This window comes from Ursus arctos, unplaced genomic scaffold (assembly GCF_023065955.2).
Source record: "Ursus arctos isolate Adak ecotype North America unplaced genomic scaffold, UrsArc2.0 scaffold_33, whole genome shotgun sequence".
Lineage (NCBI taxonomy): Eukaryota > Metazoa > Chordata > Mammalia > Carnivora > Ursidae > Ursus > Ursus arctos.
In genome coordinates, this window is record NW_026623019.1 from 26,206,928 (window position 1) to 26,225,687 (window position 18,760).

Sequence of the window (18,760 nt, forward strand, 5' to 3'; positions counted from 1 at the left end):
CTTTCCATTTGGCAACAGCATTTTCCTGTGTTTTCAATGGCACCAAAATTAACATGGCTGTTTTTATTTAACAGGAACAACTTCAAGTTTTATATTACACGCCCAGCCAAGGAATCTTTGATTTTGTCCTGGCATTTCCCAAGATGTTAGCATGGCTTTGAAAACAGGACTGCTTCACTGCTGTTGCAAAGACAGCAGGGGCAGCAGGGCAGACTGGGGAGGCAGGAGTGAGAGGGAGAAGGGAGGAGATGAGGGGAACTTTGCCTCCCCCAAGTTGCTATTTTTAAAGTTTGCTTGCCTACTGAATAGCTCAATTTACAAATCCTACTGGATATCGTTTTGACCTTCCCCGGTTTTCTTTCCTGTTGAAAGCGTGATGGATGCGTTGGTGGGACACAAACCATTTGTTCTGTAGATTTTGCCATGTGCACTCTCCCTTATGAGCACCAGACCCTCCACTCCCCTCGATATGGGATACCCACATAGTCAAAGGCATCCTGCTTGCGGGAGGTATCCAAGCCCAGAATTTCTTAGGAGGTGGGATCTCAAACCCCAATTAGAAACACTCCAGGAAACACACATCTTTATTTGTTAAACAAATAGTCTTATGTGAGCCTTGGCAAAAGCACTCACTTATTTTAAATAAGCGAAGTAAACATTACCCGTGCAGGGAGCTCCTCCTTATGTAGACTGTAACTTTGAAGCCCAGTTTTAAGGTTTTACGTTGGAACATGCACTGTTCTTTTTTCCTTGGCTTGGGTTCTAGAGAATGTTGTTTCCTCATTTAGTAATTGCAGAGTTAATGGGGTTCTTTGCGATGCTACTGTAGAAGAGAGACTGTTTTATTCGATTCTGGGACTGTAATTAAAGTGGCGCCCATCGGCGTGCTTAGAGTTAAGGTTGCTTCAGCTTTTCCAGTATAAACGCATATTTCAGGGGTTTATAACCAGCTATAAAAACCTGCTTCTAGCTACAGACCTGGCATATTCAGTGTCAGCCTAGGAATAACCTTTACTTTAAAAAAAAATCTTTTAAAAAGGATAATTAAAAATTCAGTTTAACTGCTTGTAACTGTTACGTTGCAAGGATACAAGGAAATAAAAATAGCTTTTTTTTTTCCCCCAGCAAAAATATGTGACCCATTTTTTTAAATGTGGGCAGGGTTCTTAGATATTTGTTATGCCTTCAAAGGAAAATACAGCAAAATCTCTGTGAAAGATATTTTAAAAGGATATTGTTTCAGTGTTCCTCATGGCGACAGGCAGGGCACTGGTAAATGCCCGCTTGTTCTTCCAAGACGTGAGCCTCCCATAGGAGCACTGGCAAAGCTCTTTTGTCACTGGGCTTCAAGTCATTGTAACACAACTCCTGTCCAAGGAGTGCACAGCAGCCTCTTCCTGGCAGATGGAAATACGGCCAGCCCTTCCGGTTATGAGGCCATGGCTGCTCACTTATCCCACCCAGCGCTAGCCTTCTGGGCCGTGCATGTTGGGACATAGTGGGCAGCCCAGGGACAAAGCCATGGTAGAGACCCACTTGGGAGCCTGAGAACCTTCTCCCAGCTCTTGCTCTGTGTCTCACGAGGGTGGGGAAGGAGAAGAAGGAGTTTGCCTCTCTGGGAGTCTCTCTTCAGCCCAGTGGCAGTGGCTGCAGCAAGGAGCTTTAGGTGGGGCCGTTTTTATACCTGCTGAGAGATGGGTGTGACACTGGTTGCACACGTGATTCAGAAGTTCTCCAAATAAAACCTTCTTTAAGGCTTCAGGTAAAGCAGGTTTACCTTCAGCTATTCCTTCTTTAGCAGCTGGGGTTTTGATTTGTGCTGGGTGGTGATACTGATGGTAGTGGTGGTTGTGATGGGAGAAGGAGAAAAGGTATTATTGGTCCTGGTGATGGTGTTGATGATGTCCTGGTCCAGGTGGTGGTGGCCACAGTGGTAGTCATGGCAGCACCAACAGTGCAAGGGGGGGAAGTAACATGATGCTGGGTGGTGATGGTGGTGATGGCAGCACTGGGGGGTTACAAACTTCTGCCTGCCCAAGCTTTTTGCAAAAGCCATTCCTCATCTTTGCAGAAGCAGTGGCTTAGGGATTCTGCTTATTGTGCCTTCCCTACACACAGTATGCCCAGTGGAGCTAACAATTGGCTTTTGATACATCTTGCCTTCCACTGACGAGTTTGGTTTGCAGGAGAGGTGGGTACACGCCCTTTTTATGAGGCAGGTCTCCATTGGAGAGCCAGAGAACAACCTATCTTCTTTTCTATGGCTCCCAGTTTAGGACTAAGGAATATGGTGGTTGACCTGAAGCTCTAGAACCCTAGAGCCATTAGTAGAGAAATAGTGGGACATATCTAATATTTTTACCAAAATTGAATTGCTGGTATGGCCCAGGAACTGTGCCCCGTGCTTTACATACATGATGTCTATTAATCCTTTCAGCTCTGGAAGGCAGGTTTTTATTATCTTTGTTTTGCAATTTAGGAAAGTGAGGCTTGCCTCATAGGTAGCAAAACTAGTGTTTGAAAATTGCAGTCTTTATGACCTCAAATGCTTTTTACTTCTTCCTCCACTGTGGCCGCCAGATAGCTTTTCAGTCCTCCTAGAACATTCCTGGAATGTTTCTTGTCTTTACTTAGGTAAGGGTATGGGAAGAAATTCATAAGAGAAAATTCTATATTTGGTTTTCTGCTCTAACTTAGCACGAGTGCAGAGAATGTCTTTCCTCCCTACATAATTCCTTACACTCATAGTGTACTCGGATGACCCTATTAAAATTCATATGGGAACTGTTTGGAGGCTCTTCCCGCATGTTTTCAAGGCTGGAACTGTGGAGTGATCTTTTCCTGACCTGGCTGGTCTTTGGCCAAATAGGACATTGAGCAAGCCAGAAACCAGGCCCCAACAGAAAAAAGCAAATAGAGATAAATATTTATCCTCATCCCAGTGGGATCCCTACGTTTTCAGGATCAAAGGCCTACTTTGTGTGTGTCTGTTCGTAAGCCTTGGATAAGTATACAGAAGCAGGCGACCTGTAGTATAGCGAAGACTCTGTGGTACCCAGGCTCTTTAACCCTCAAACAAATTCCCTGGTGATGTTTAAAAAAAAAAAAAGCAAAACAAAAAACCCAGAATCCCATTTATAAAAATACAAATTGCATTCCCTAGACACAGAATAAGAAAAAGGAGAAACAGAGTGGGAACCAAAAGAGAAAAAAGAAGAGGAGAAGAAATGGAAAAGACCAGAGACAGAAAGCAGGCAAAAAAGGGATAGAGAGCCGTGGTTTGGGGATTGATGCTGGGGAATCATTTATAGGAAGCATGGAAGCAGATGATAGATGTTGTAGTCCTCTTATTGTGTGTGTCGTCTTCTCAACTTTCTTGATAGTGTCCTTTGAAGCATAAAAATTTAGTTTTGATGAAGCCCAGTTTATCGGTTTCTTCTTTGGTTGCTTGTGCTTTTGGTGTCGTATTTGAAAAGCCATTGCCTAATCCAAGGTCATGAAGATGGTCACTTACGTTTTCTAATAGTTTTACGGCTTTAGCTCTCACATTTAGGTCTTTATCCATTTTGAGTTGAGTTTTGTGTGTAGCATGAGAACGTCATCCTTTGCACGTAGGTACCTATTTGCCCCAGATGTGTATTCGTTACTTCAGCAAACATGTATGATATACATATTGTGTGCCAGGCATTGTGATAGGCACCAGGGATAAAACTGTCAACAAACTAGTCATCGGTTTCAGAGTGTTTGGGAACCTGGGGACAAAAAAAGCAACTTAAGAAATTTGGGGGTAAGATAGACTTTCAGAGGATTTAGACTCTCGAGCAGCATTTGTTTTTGTTTTAGTTTGTTTTCCCCAAGGAAAACAGGGAAAGGAGGAAACGTGCGTGAGGATTACCTAGCATGCTTGTTAAGAGAGCAAACAGTGATTTTCCACGTATGTGATTCTTATGTAACTAAGTATAAGATACACCGCTTTATATTGAAAGCCAGGTAGGCCTAGTTATTATTTCCTCTTAGATTATTATCTAATATCGGAACAACACTGATTTATATTTTTTAACATTAAAAAAATCAAACCTTTTCTGTGGCCTGATTTCGAAATCCAAAGAAGTGAGGCCATTGTCTAACCACATACCCGAATGCAGTTGTGGAAGTCATTCTTCTAAAAGCCTACTGATGAAGAAATGTTTTAGATGGGAAACATGATATATGTCTGGAAAGGGACGTTAGAAACTGTTCCCCATTCCTAAATTGGATGCACTTCACAAAATAGGCCATGCCCATGATGCCAGGGCATTGGGCAGAGTTTCCCTGAGCAGCTGGCTGCAGCTGCTCTTTCAACCAAAATTCTTCTTTCTTTCACAAAAACACCCACAAAATGTGTGAGTACCCCCAACTCTCCCTGGCCACTTGGCAGGTGCCAGCTGGCTCTAGGTAGAATCCGTTATTCCCTTGAGCCTAGATTTCCTTTGCTGTTCATTCCCTGAATAGAGAGGGAACGAAATGCCTTGACTCTAGCTCTCTCTTGGCATTTAAGGCACTTGGGGGGTTGGATATCAGCTGACATTATGACTGCAGGTGGCACAGGGGAGCTCTGTAAAGGAGAAACACGATGATACCTTCACATGCATGTCTGTCTGCTTTGCCTGTCCAATCCACGGGTTCATGTGTGTGAAAAAACAGCAGTAGCAGAGTGACTACATGAACTACATCTGATGTTTGACTTTTAGAATGGGAAATGAGCTGCTTTCAACACGTGAATTAACTGGATATAAGTTTCTTTCCTTTTTTTTTTAAGATTTTATTTATTTATTTATTTATTTATTTGATAGAGAGACAGCCAGTGAGAGAGGGAACACAAGCAGCGGGAGTGGGAGAGGAAGAAGCAGGCTCCCAGCAGAGGAACCTGATGTGGGGCTCAATCCCAGGACCCCGGGATCACGCCCTGAGCCGAAGGCAGATGCTTAACGACTGAGCCACTCAGGCGCCCCTGGACATAAGTTTCTATATATTCGAAGGGACTATAGGGGAAAAGGTGAAGATCATTAAGAATATTGTGTGAAGTTCTAGAAGAAAACGTGAGTGAATTCCTTTTTTAGCCTCAAACTGAAGAAAACTTCTGGATTCAGAATCCAGGACCAATAAAATGAAAGATTGATAAATGAGAGCACATGAAAACAAAATACTTTTTGCATGTAAAAAAAAATAAGCAAAGCAAATGACTCATTGGGAAAAAATATCTGCACTTTATGCCATAGACAAATAAATAATGAGCTTCTAAAAATGAAAGAGGAAAAAAACCCCCAATTAACCATATAGAAAAATGAGCTACAGATATAAACAGGTCACAGAAAAGAAATGCAAATATCTCTTAAACCTATGAGAAGATGCTCAATTTTGCTCATCATAGAAGAAATGCAAATTAAAACCACTATCATTTCTTACCTATCAGAATGGCAAAGATCCAAGAGTCTGACAGCGTCCTTTGTTGGTGGAGCTGCAGGGTAACAGGCAATTTACATTGCTGGTAGAAATGCAGAACAGTTTAACCTCCATGAAGGGGAATTAGCTAGTTCTTTTATTCAATAGTCCAGCTTCTAAGATATTATCCTAAAGAAACATCGGCAAAAACAGGAAAATACTCACGTATAGGGTTATTTGTTGGCATAGCAAGAGACTGGAAGTAGCCCAAATGCCCATCAATTTGGGCCGATTTAGAGACACTATGGTACATTCACATAACGGAGCACTACGTAGCTATCAAAAGAAACGCAGACTGTCTCTAAGGCTGTGTATTATTTAGGAGGTATTGTTACATGAAAAGAGCAAGGTGGAGAAAGTGTGTGTAGTATGAATTGTTAAATTGATACTAAACATCAAGTCCTTTGGTATTTAACAAAAACAGTGGAAATATAAATGATAAAACTTTTTAAGATGATTACCTATAGTGGAAGGGAATAGGATGACAGAGACAGAGATAGGAGCTACGCTTCTTTTAACTACACCTAGTGTTGTAGATTTGGCTTTGGAACCAAGACAATATTGTACGTAATTATAAACCTAAGTATTTTTTAAGCAGTCCCTAAAAATTAAAAGCAAAACGAAACAAATGAACTTAACTGTGTTTCAGATTGGCAGCATAGCTATACAGAGTAACTATTCCAAGTCCTTTAAAGTACAGTAATTTGATTGCATACTTCTAGTGGAATTACTACGGTCTGTCATATCATGAGTGGTATCGGTGATGTTATTAATATGAGGTTGTTGTGTATTTTAAGATAAAGCAAATGAGTAATTATGTTGGGGTTTTGGGGGACCGAGATTTAAGCCATGGGAGAAAAAGGATCCAGATGTAAAACTGATGAAGTAAAAGCTCTGTAGTCATGAATCCGACATCGCTGTCGTTCATCCTGAGGAAAATATCTCCAATCTGTGTCAGCGGAAAGGCTGAGGGATGGTGTAGCAATGAGCATCTCTCGCACACAGTTTGTGGTTTCTAAATACCATTTCTGACTAAAAGGAACTAGGACTCCTCGAAGAAATGATCGTTTCCAAATTTGGGGCAGGAAATGTACCACTTGTGCCTGGAGGGGTTTTTTTGGTCATACCAGAAAACAAAGAAACTTTCAAAGACTGTTGGAGCCACAACCAAAGGACTCGAGAAGCAAACCCACTGGGGCAGTTTAAGCGTCAGTAGGATAGAGAGTGCAGTAGTTTAAGATACATCAAACATGTTTAAATCCATGAGTTAATGATAATAAAAATAAACTCACATCATTGCTCACCTTCTAATGGTGCCAGAGAATGAATTCATTATTTTAAAAACAGGTAAATAGAATCAAGGATTTATCCTGTCTTTCCCACGTTTGCTATATCGCAGCATAATCAAATTGTTAAGAAGGGGAGTTTCTCTTTATAGAGGAATTCCAGCTAATAAATTAAGAAGTGATGATAGAATGGAGTATTAGCATTTTGCAACCCCTTGTTAATTAATGGATCTAGGCAATGATCATTTGTGCCTACCAAGGGTGGGAGGTGGGGTACACAGCTCATCTTTGTTGAAAATTTCTTGCCCAACTAAAACCAAACAACCTGAATCTGATCAAGCCACTAGGTCTGATTATCGATTTACAGAAAATACAGAGGACAGAGAAACAAAATAAATGACTCTTCAGGCATTATAATGAGCAAAATCTAGGCAATCTTATAGACCAAAAACCTGTTTTTTTCATATAAATTGCAGCAGGGAAGAGGAGCGTTGGAATCAAAAAGAAACTTAGAAAAATACCAGCCAGTTCTAATTATGGGCCTTATTTGGATTTCAGTGTGGACAAAACAACTATAAGCATTTATGAGATAATCAAGGAAATTTTAACACTAAATAGTTGATGATGCTGAGGAATTATTACAGTATTTAAGGTATAATAATAGTATTGTGGTTTTGTTTAAAAAAGAGTCCCTTTAGAGCTAAAATGCAATATTAATTTGAGGGATACAAGATGTATATCATGAAACATAACATGATGTAATGAATGGTATAAGAAGACATATATTGAATTATTTTTGTCTGTTTACTTGATTCTTTCCTCACTAGTCTGTAAGTCTCTGGGCAATGACCCTTTATTTTCATTTCTCTATCCTCAGTGCCTACCGCCATGCCTTGCCATGGTAGAGCCTCAGTAGCTCTTTGTTGAATGAATATTGAATCACATTTAAGGATTAAAGGGTATGATATTGGCATGTATTACAAGTATAAGGAGAACTATAGGTAGTGAGAGAAGAGATCTTTGACATATACAATTATCAAAGAATGCTTCATGGAAGAGGAAGGATAGACAATGTTTTAAGGACGGTAGGAAGAGTGTCCTAGGATGACAGGAAGTCCCCAGGATGATAGGGCAGCACTGATAATAGTGTATTCAGGGAATGGGGTAGGTGTGGGGAGGAGGGAAGTTGAGGTAGGCCCAGCTGAACCAGAAAGTTGTTGAGGTAGTTTGAATGTTAGAATGGGAGTTTTATACTTGTTTTGATGGACAGTGAGGAGCCATTATAGATTCTTAAAAAGGGAAGAGGCATGAGAAGGGATATGGATTCTATAAGAAGATCCACAAATATATGGTCACTTCATTTTTGGCAGGGATGCCAGGTTAGTTCATGGGGGGAAAGGACAGTCTTTTCTTTTCTTTTTTTTTTTTTTTTTAAGATTTTATTTATTTATTTGACAGAGGTAGAGACAGCTAGCGAGAGAGGGAACACAAGCAGGGGGAGTGGGAGAGGAAGAAGCAGGCTCATAGCGGAGGAGCCTGATGTGGGGCTCGATCCCATAACACCGGGATCACGCCCTGAGCCGAAGGCAGACGCTTAACCGCTGTGCCACCCAGGCGCCCCAAAGGACAGTCTTTTCAACAACTGGTTCTGGAACAACTAGATAGCCTTTTTAAAACAATTAATTTGGGGGGTACCTGGCTGGCTTAGTTGGTTAAGCGTCTGCGTTCGGCTCAGGTCATGATCTCAGGGATCGAGTTCCGCATCGGGCTCCCTGCTCAGCAGGGAGCCTGCTTCTCCTTCTCCCTCTGCTGCTCCCCCTGCTTGTGCTCTCTCTCAAATAAATAAATAAAATCTTTAAAATTAAAAAAAATAAAAAATTAATTTTTAGTAGAAAATTTGGACTTTTTATTAAAATGTTTTTTTAATTGAGACAAGTTCACATATAACATTATGTTAGTTTCAGCTCTACAACATAATGATTTGATATTTGTATATATTGCAAAATGGTCACCGCAATAAGTCTCCTTAACATCTATCACCATACATAGTTAACAAAAGTTTTTTCCTTATGATGAGAACTTTTAAGATCTACTCTCTTAGCAATTTTCCAATGTATAATATACAGTATTATATATTACCTATAGTCACATTACAATTCCAGGACTTCCTTTTTTGGTATATTATAATTTTTTTAATATTCATATATTATTTTTTACTGTTTTATAGCTGGAAGTTTGTACTTTTTAATCCCCTTCACCTATTTTCCTCACCAGCTCCTAGATTGCTATATTAAAAAATGAAGTGACCCTAACCTCATGCAATACACAAAAGTTTACTTTAAACATATCATAAACTTAAATTAAAGGTAACATAAAACTTCTACCAAAAAAACAAAAGAAAATCTTCATGACCTTTGGATAGGAAAAGATTTCCTAGGGTACAAAATTTATGACCCATAAAAGAAAACATTGATAAATAAGAATTCATCAAAATTAAAAATCTTTCCAGGGCGACTGGGTGGCTCAGTCAGTTAAGGATCTGACTTTGGCTCAGGTCATGATCTCAGGGTCCTGGGATCAGGCCCCCTGTCGGGCTCCCTGTTCAGTAGGGAGTCTGCTTGTCTCTCTCCCTCTGCCGCTCCCCTTGTTGTGCTCTCTCCCTCTCAAATAAATAAATAAAATCTTAAAAAAAAATGAAAAGTCTTTCCTATTTGAAAAACATAGTGAAGAAAATTAAAAAGGCAAGTCAACACACTGGGAAAAAATAGTCACAATATATATATCTGACAAAGGACTTTTATTCATAATAAATAATTCTTACAACTCAATAAGAAGACAATCCAATAAATAATCAACAAAGATTTTTTTAATGTTTTTTTATTATATTATGTTAGTCACCGTACAGTACATCCCCGGTTTCCGATGTAAAGTTTGATGATTCATTAGTTGTGTATAACACCCAGTGCACCATGCAATACGTGCCCTCCTTACTACCCATCACCGGCCTATCCCATTCCCCCACCCCCTCCCCTCTGAAGCCCTCAGTTTGTTTCTCAGAGTCCATAGTCTGTCATGCTTCATTCCCCCTTCTGATTACCCCCCCTTTCTTTATCCCTTTCTTCCCCTACCGATGATTCTAGTTCTTATGTTCCATAGATGAGAGAAATCATATGATAGTTGTCTTTCTCTGCTTGACTTATTTCACTTAGCATTATCTCCTCCAGTGCCGTCCATGTTGCAGCAAATGTTGAGAACTCGTTCTTTCTGATAGCTGAGTAATATTCCATTGTATATATGGACCACAACTTCTTAATCCAGTCATCTGTTGAAGGGCATCTCGGCTCCTTTCACGATTTAGCTATTGTGGACAATGCTGCTATGAACATTGGGGTGCATATGGCCCTTCTCTTCACTACAACAAAGATTTTTTAAAACAGATACTTTGGAAAAGTAGATATGCAGATTGCTGAAAAATAATTGAAAAAGGGTCAACATCATTGGTTGTTAGGGCAATGCAAATTGACCCTCAGTGACACTTCAGTTGACCTCTACACATTAGAATGGATACAGTTAAAAAGACTGACTGACGCTATCAAGTTTGGCAAGTAGATGGAGCAACTGAAACACTCATACATTGCTTGTGGGGATACAAAATTGTACAGTAACTCTGGAAAACAGTTTGACAGTTTATAAGTCAAATATACATTTCCCAAATGACTCAACCATTCCACTCCTAGTTAGTCCCCCTGGAAAAATTAAAATTGTGGGTATGTCCACACAATAACTTATACACAAATATTCATTTCTGCTTAAACTTGAAACAGCCAAATGTACGCCATTATGTGCGTGGATAAACAAATTGTGGTATATCCGTGCTATCCATATAACGGAATTCTACTCAACAATAAAAAGAAATGATCCGTCTAGCAACGTAGTTGAATCACAAAAGCATTATGCTGAAAGAAGCCAGACATGAAAGAGTACATGTGATATAATTCCATTCATATGAAACTCTAGAAAAGATAAATCTTTGGTGACAGAGAGCAGATGGAAGTAACTGAGTTGGGGCACAAGTGAACTGTTTGGCAAGAAGGAAAATATTCAAATCCTGACCATTGTGGTGGTTACGTGGGTGTACAGATTTGTTAAAACTCATCAAGATAGACCCTTTAAATTAGTGTGTTTTATTATATGTAAGTGAATAAGCAGAATAGAGTGGATGGACAGTAGTCCAGGTAGCGGAAGGCCACCATGGGACGTACAAGAGTGATTCCCCCCCCAACAGGCCTGATGTAATCAGGGTTTTGCTTTGGCTCAGATGGTTGTCTGTCATCCCTGGTGTGTGCCTTCCTAACTTGGGCCAGTATTTTCCTTTAGTCTCTACATCACTAGAAACAGCGAGGACATAGGAGAGAATTTACTGATTGATGGAAGAGGGCACAGAAAATATTCAGCCATCAAATAAGCCTCTCTTTTTTCTCCTTTAAAACAAGGAAGTCTGACTGCTCTCTTGGTCTCTGACTTGCTTTCCTGCATTCCCCAATGACTTAAATTAGACGTATAAAGCCTCCCAAGAAATGCATTGAGACTCTTGTTTATTTTTAAATTTTGCTCTATTAACCAGACAAGAGCAAAGACTTCAACACAGAGTTTATAGAGGAGTGCTTGAACTTTTTTTCTTTCTGCTTCAGTTGAAGCTGTATCTGTGTAAAAATCCAAAGAGCAGCTGAGTGGAGGGAGTAGAGGGCCAAGGCAATTCTGTGTTTATGGCTAGTCCCAGTGTCTCTTCCAAGCAATGAGTTCAAAGGCTACTTTGATTGTTTGATGTTTTAGTGGGATTTTCTGGATTCTTCTGTCATTCTTTGTTTTTGTCTTTGTTCTCTTTTCACCCCCAAATCAGTCTATCACAGATGAGGGGATCTTGAGGTCAGAGATATGGGGTGCAAAGTAGAGATGTGTAGCTGGGCGTGTTTATCCACAGGAGAAAGAGCCTTCTAAGATTGCATACATTGGATGACTTTTTTCCCTGCTCGTTTGTGTGTGTGTGTGTGTGCACATGTGTGTGTGCATACTCCCATATTTGCAAGTGTGCACATGTACCTTTTCCAAGGAAAATGTAATCGCCACATAACTTTAGACGTGTATAGAACTCCTACAAACATTCATATATAGGTTTTGGTGTGAACATAAGTTTTCATTTCTCTAGGGTAAATATCTAAAAGGATTGCTGGGTCATATATTAAGAATATGTTTAGCATTATAAGAGACTTAACTATTCTTGCAAAGTGGTTTTACGATACTACGTTCCCATCAGCAATGAACAAGAGTTCTCCTTCCTCCACATCCTGTTCAACACTTGGTATTGTCAGTTGAAAAATTATTAGTCATCCTATTAGGTATGTAGTGGTATCTTACTGTGGATTCTCATTGCATTTCCCTACAGTTAATGATGTTAAACTTTTTTTTTCATATGCTTATCTTCTTTGGTGTAGTATGTGTTCACATATTTTGCCTATTATAAAGTGGGTTGTTTTCCTAATATTGAGTTTTGGGAGTTCATTATTTATTTTAGATGTTAGTCCTTTGTCAGACATGTGATGTGCTAATATATTCTCCAGCCTGTAGCTTGTCTTTTCCTTCCCTGATATTATTCAAGATACTCTTATAGTCTCTCTCAAAGACCTAGTGATTTTAATTTTAATGGAGTCCAATTTGTCAATCTTTTCTTTTTTTTAAAGATTTTATTTATTAATTTGACAGAGAGCGACAGCCAGCGAGAGAGGGAACACAAGCAGGGGGAGTGGGAGAGGGAGAAGCAGGCTTCCAGCAGAGGAGCCTGATGTGGGGCTCGATCCCAGAACGCCGGGATCACACCCTGAGCCGAAGGCATATGCTTAACGACTGCGCTACCCAGGCGCCCCTGTCAATCTTTTCTTTATAGATTATGTTTTTGTGTTATGTCTAGGAATTCCTTGCCTAACTCCAGGTCCATGGAGATTTTCTATTATTTTTTTTAAAGTTAATAGTTTTATGCTTTATATTTAGGTCTATGATCAATTTGAGAAAAAAATTTTGGTAAGATGTAAGATTTAGATCAAGGTTCATTTTTTTGTCTCTGTATGCCCAGTGATGCCCAGTTTTAACATCATTTGTTGAAATACTACCCTTTCTCCATTGAATTGCCTTTGCACCTTTGTCAAAAAATCAGTAATCATATTTTTGTGGGTCAATTTTTGGACTTTCTCATGTCTTCTGTGTGATCTGTGTGATTTTCCCTTCTCCAATAGCATACTGTTTTGATTACTGAAGTTTTGTAATCTTAAAATTGGGTAGTATGGTTACTTTCTTCTTTTTAAAAATTGTTTTGGCTAGTCTAGGGGCGCCTGGGTGGCACAGCGGTTGAGCGTCTGCCTTCGGCTCAGGGCGTGATCCCGGTGTTCCGGGATCGAGTCCCACATCGGGCTCCTCCGCTGGGAGCCTGCTTCTTCCTCTCCCACTCCCCTGCTGTGTTCCCTCTCTCGCTGGCTGTCTCTCTGTCACATAAATAAATAAAATGTTAAAAAATTTGTTTTGGCTAGTCTAATTCTTTCAGCTTTCCATATAAGTTTTAGAATTAACTTATCTATATCTACAAAAAAATATACTGGGATTTAGATCAGATTTGCATTCAGTCTAGAGATTAATTTGGAGAGTTGACATCTTTACTGTGAGTCCTTACTTTGAGTGTTCCAATAATTCATGAACATGGCTTATCTGTCCATTTTTTTAGGTCTTTGATTTCTTTCATCAGTGTGTTGTAGTTGATAGCATACAGATCCTGTACTTGTTTTATTACATCAAAATCTAAGTATTTCATTTTTCTTAGAGTTACTGTAACTGGTATTCTTTTTAAATTTTGGTTTTCAGGTTTCATAGCTGGTATATATACGTATGATTTATTTTTGTGGGTTGACCTATTGGTGATCTTATCTCTCATTTATTAGTTCTAGGAGTCAGAAAAAAAGGACCGTTTTATTTCTTCTTTTGTAATTTGTTTGACTTTTCCTTTTCTTGCCTTATGTGCACATTTAGGACTTCTAATATGTTGTTGAATAGGACTGGTATAAATAAACGTCCTTGCCGTGTTCCCGATCTTAAGGAAAACACATTTGGTCTTTCACCATTAAGTGTAATGTTATCTGTAGGTTTTTGTAAATGTCTTCCCCAGGTTGAGTATACTCTCTTCTATTCCTGGTTTGCTGAGAAATTTTAACATGAATGGATGTTAAACTTTGTCAGATGCTTTTTCTGTATTAGCCGATATGATTATGTGGGCTTTGTTCTTTAGATTGTCAATATAGTCGATTACATTGATTTTCAAATATTGAACCACCTTTGCATTTCCAGGATAAACCACACTTGATTGTGGTGTATGATTCTTTTTCCATATTTCTGGATTCAATTTACTAATATTTTTTGAGGATTTTTACATCTGTTTATGAGGTATATTAGTTACGGTTTTCTTTTCTTGTATTATCTTTGACTGGTTTTGATATCAGGGTTATTCTGGCCTTATCAAACTGAGTTAGATAGTGTTTTTTGTTTGTTTTCTCTTCTGTTTTCTGTAAGAGATTGTATAGAATTGATGTTATTTATTTTTTATACATCTGGTAGAAACCACCAGTGAAACCATCTGGGCCTGGGGAATTTCCTTTTTGTTGTTGTTGTAATTATCTGATAAATGTTTTATTTTTATTTTTTTCTCTGCACCTTTTATTTTTTATTTTTTTAATAGATAAAATATATAACTTTATTTTTTTAATTTGGTGATTTATCACTTACATGTAACACCCAGCGCTCATCATAACAAGTGCCTTCCTTATTACCTATCATTCATTTAGCCCACCCCCCACCCACATCCCTCCGTCAACCCTCAGTTTGTTCTCTATTGTTAATTCTCTTATGGTTTGCCTCGTCACCCTCTCTTTCTTTTTTTCCCCTTCCCACATGTTCATCTGTTCTTTCTTAAATTCCACATATGAGTGAAATCATATGATATTTGTCTTTTTCTTTTTTTTTTTTTTTAAAGATTTTATTTATTTATTTGACAGAGAGAGAGGCAGTGAGAGAGGGAACACAAGCAGGGGGAGTGGGAGAGGGAGAAGCAGGCTTCCCACTGAGCAGGGAGCCCAATGCAGGGCTCAATCCCAGGACCCCGGGATCATGACCTGAGCCAAAAGCAGCCGCTTAACGACTGAGCCACCCAGGTGCCCCTGATATTTGTCTTTTACTGACTTATTTTGCTTAGCATAATACTCTGTAGCTCCATCCACATTGTTGCAAATGGCAAGATTTCATTCTTCTTGATGGCCGAGTAATATTCCTGTGTGTGGGGTGTGTGTGTGTGTGTGTGTGTGTGTGTGTGTATACCACATCTTCTTTATCCATTCATTAGTCAGTGGACATTTGGGCTCTTTCCATAGTTTGGCTGTTGTCGATAATGGTGCTATAAACATCAGGGTGTGTACCCCTTCGAATCTGTACTTTTGTATCCTTGGGTAAATACCTAGTAGTGCAATCGCTGGGTCATAGAACAGCTCTATTTTTAACTTCTTGAGGACGCTCCATACTGTTTTCCAGAGTGACTGCACCAATTTGCATTTCTCTGGGACTTTAAATGACACAATGTTAACTTTTTTAGTGTTGTTACATGGGAACCTGAAGCTTTAAGCATTTTTTAAAACATTTTTTTCTCTCTCTATTGTTCAGCCTAGATTCTATCACTGTATCTTCAAGTTTATTGAGTCTTTGTCACTTTTAATCCGCTATTGAGCCCATCAGATGAGAGTGGTTTTTCGTTTTTTGTTTCTTTTCTTGGTTCTTATATTTTTCAGTTTTAAAATTTTCATTTGGTTCTGCTTTGTATCTTCTGCTTCTTTGCTGAAACTTTCTACTATTTTATTTATTTCAAGAGTGTTCACCCTTACTTCCTTGAGCATTTTTATAACTACTTTAAAGTCTTTCTCGGATAATTTCAACATCTGTGTCATCTCTGCATTGTCATCCATTGGCAGTCTTTTTCCATGTAACTGACATTTTCTTGATTCTTCCTGTGCCAACTAATTTTGGATTATATTCAGGACATTTTAAATTTTATGAGATTTGTATCTTGTTTAAATCTATGAATCGTTGATTTTTTTTTTTTTTTTAAAGCGGGTAATCAGTGCAGTTGGGTTTAGGTTAGAAATTCTGTAGACTATGGTTTCAGGGTCTGCTTTGTTTTCGGAGTCTTTGTACTGCTTTTTGGATTTGTCCCTCCTGTGTACCACCTTATGGAAGCCTGGTAGTGGTCTTTCCCTTAGTGCAGTTCTCAAACTCTTCCTTATGATCTTTATGATCAGACCCCCACATGCATGGCTTAGGAGTGAGCTCAGGAGTTGATAAACAGTGTTATTGGGTCCTGAGCCCCTTCCTCTCTGCAGTCTCCCTGCGATCATCTGGTTCCCTGGGCCTCCTTTTTTTGGTCCTCTGGCCAGAAAGCTGGGGCTTTAGTTGCCGCCTTCTGCCATACACTGCCCGTATCTATGCCCTTGTCCAGGGCCAAGCAGCAGGAGTACTGACAGAGAAAAAAAAAAGCATGCATTGCATTCCACCGCCCCCCCCCCCCCCAGCCTCTTGGGACCACAGCTTCAAATGTAAAGGAAGTTTCCCTCCCTCAGTTTTAGGTGCTTTCCGTTCCACTGCCTCCACTGCCTGTCACCACAGCCACTCAGGATTGCCTGGGGCTGAAGTGTGAGCAAACAGAAAAGAAAAGAAGAGGAAGTGGGGGATTTCTCTCCCTCCCTCCTTCTCTCCCTCCCTCCCTCTCCTCCCCTCCCCCCTTTCTCAGAGCTTCAGGTATTCTCCCTCTGCATCCCATTCCCCCTTTGAATTAGAGGATTTCTTCTGGAGTTCTCTTTCCTTGCCTTAGTGCCTATCGTTGTTTTGAGTCCAGTCTAGGGAATATTGCAGGGAAAATGGGGGTTTCACTGATTCCATAGTGTTTTGAGTTCTAGTCTTTATTTACAAGTTTTTTGCCACTATTTATTTTTCAGAGTTTTCAAATACTTCTTCCATGTATCTGCCAATATTTCAAGTTTGCCTTCACTGGGAGAGAGAGAGGGTGAAGTGGGTTTATTCTGTCTTACAGACAGAACTCCCCTGGACCTATATACTTTTAATTGATATTAGGGGTCCCTGCATGGACCAAGAGTTTTCCTCAAAGGACTTTATGGTATTCTTAATTTTTGCTTGTAGTCTGCATTATAATGACACTAATAAGAGCTTGCTGGAATTTTTTGCAGTGTTAGTTTAAAAGACTGAAAAGTCATTAATTCATTTTTATTCACCAAAACTGATTAAAGTTCAAAAACATTTTCATATTATAATTGGAATACTTATCTTATATGGAAATAATACTAAGAAAAAATAAACAGAAGTAGTAAGAAAATGTTAAAGTCTTCAGAAATTTCCATGCTTGCCTCCCCAAAACTTATTCATGTGCCAGTAAACTTACTGTATTGTTCTAAGGCTGTGGGGAGCCAAGTCCTGTGGTTTTTCTCTTTCTGTGGCAGGTGAGGTCAGCTGTGTCACCTCTGCTTTATTTACTGTGGCCTTTGTGTGGTGCAACAAGTATAGGGCCAATGCCCTTGACCCTGTGATACCAGGTCTCTCCAGAGAGGCCGGAAGCAGGGCTCTCGTGCCTGCTTTCTCCTCAGGCTGGCTCTGGAAGCTCCGGAGAACCACCTGAGTGTAATGGAAGCTCCACTGCCACATTCCGGCCAAGGCAGACTGCATGGATGCAGCCGGCTCTTTACTAGTTGTCACCCCCTTCCCTCCCCACCTCCCCTCTTCTCTCTGGGTTAGTGGCTCCGCCAGCAAAGCTCCACGGGAGTCTGCACCCTTGCTGACTTCCCCTTCACTCCATCCGTCACCAGACACTGCTTGTTTTTCCTCCAGAGTGTCTCTGAGCCCTCTCTTCTCTCTTCCGAGGGTGCTTCCTGATTAGAGTCCCTGTCATCTCAGTGGGCTTTTGAAGAAGCCGCCTCCTGGGTGCCCCTACCTCTGGCCCTGCTCCCCTCAAATTTGTTTTCTGCATTACTGTCAGAACCATCCTCCTAAAATGCAAACTGATCATCCAGCCTGCCTGAAAAGTGGAGAGAATTGGCTGCTTATCCCCTTAGCACAGCATGCATGGCCCTTTCCTGCCTGCCTCTGCCCGGGTCTCAACACGGAACCCCACAGCAACACGGATTTCTTCTCAGTCCAGATTCTTCTACCATTTGAGGTGTTCTGGTGCCTCTGCACCTTTTCACATCTTGTTCCTTTTGCCAACCTTGTCCTCCCTGTTCCCCACCCCCCCACCCCCGTTACCGCTCCTCTGCTGCCTGGCCAGCTTGTACTCATCTCTGAAAACCCACTTCAGCAGTGTCACCCTCGGTGGTCCATCTTTGATCCCCCAGTGTGAGTTCATCCCAGCCTCCTCTTTTCCCGTGGTACATTCCATATGTTTCTATCTGGTACTTTCCATTCTCTCTTGTGATGGTCTGTGTGCATGTTTCTTTCTCTTAGCCCCAGTTCTCAAGGAGCTCACAGTCTGCTGTGTCTCATTCCTACTTATGTCCCCAGCGCCTGACACAGTGTGTGGCATCTAGAAGAGGTTCGACCACGAGTGGCTAGTTTGTTATTATTACCATTCTTGCTCCTTCAGCCTCCTGGGTAAGTTGAGTACCAGACATAGAATGCCAGTGGGCCTTTGAAACCATGTTTTTTTAATGGAAATTACAGGTAAAATTCATTCAAGTTAACCAGGACTCTCGTTTTGTCTTGTCTAGTATTACTGTAATGACTCTGGCTTTTGAATACTCTATTACTCTTCAGAACAGAAAAGACTATATTTACACAAGCCAAACTGTAGATTTTGCCCTTGGCTTTTTGTTTCCCTCTAATATACCTCCCCATCTTTTTTTATATAC

At 40.2% G+C, this 18,760-nt stretch overlaps 1 protein-coding gene across 11 annotated transcripts in view; it reads left to right on the top strand.

Annotated features, from left to right (window-relative positions):
- The window catches only part of AOPEP (aminopeptidase O (putative)), a 325,938-nt gene that overhangs the window by 90,625 nt on the left and 216,553 nt on the right, over positions 1-18,760 (top strand). The window lies entirely within an intron of this gene.